Here is a 511-nt window from a genome sequence, read left to right as displayed (position 1 = left end):
AAGGAAACAGTCTGCTGTTGAGTTCTCTGCTTTTCTTTTTTTAACAGTGCACACTGTGACAGAGAACATCTATAATTCAATTGTGTCAGATGCAGAATATCTCACAGTATAATACTGTGTAAAAGAATTATACTGACTTAAAACAGGGGGGAGGAGGCGGTTACTGCATCTTTTAAGGCAAATCACTATTTTGAAATGTAGCAGCAAAAAAAGAAGATCATATCAAGACAAATAGAAATCAAACACTGACCACATATGTTCAATAGCCTAATTTCTTAATAACATCTCACTTTTTGTGGACACTTTTTATATATAGCACAGTTCTTATTCTATACACTGTATGGGGGGTGGGGGGGATATCAACCGCCCTACAAAAAAAAAATAATCTTTTACATCTGAACTTTTACACAAGAGAATACCCAAGATATACAGTACTCTTTTAAATAGCTTCTTTCTTTTTTAGTATTAAAATATATACTCATAGATTTATATAATTCTTAAAACGTCCTTT

The sequence above is a fragment of the Cyclopterus lumpus genome, chromosome 17 (assembly GCF_009769545.1).
Source record: "Cyclopterus lumpus isolate fCycLum1 chromosome 17, fCycLum1.pri, whole genome shotgun sequence".
Taxonomy (NCBI): Eukaryota; Metazoa; Chordata; class Actinopteri; order Perciformes; family Cyclopteridae; genus Cyclopterus; species Cyclopterus lumpus.
Note: the sequence above shows the minus strand (reverse complement) of the source record.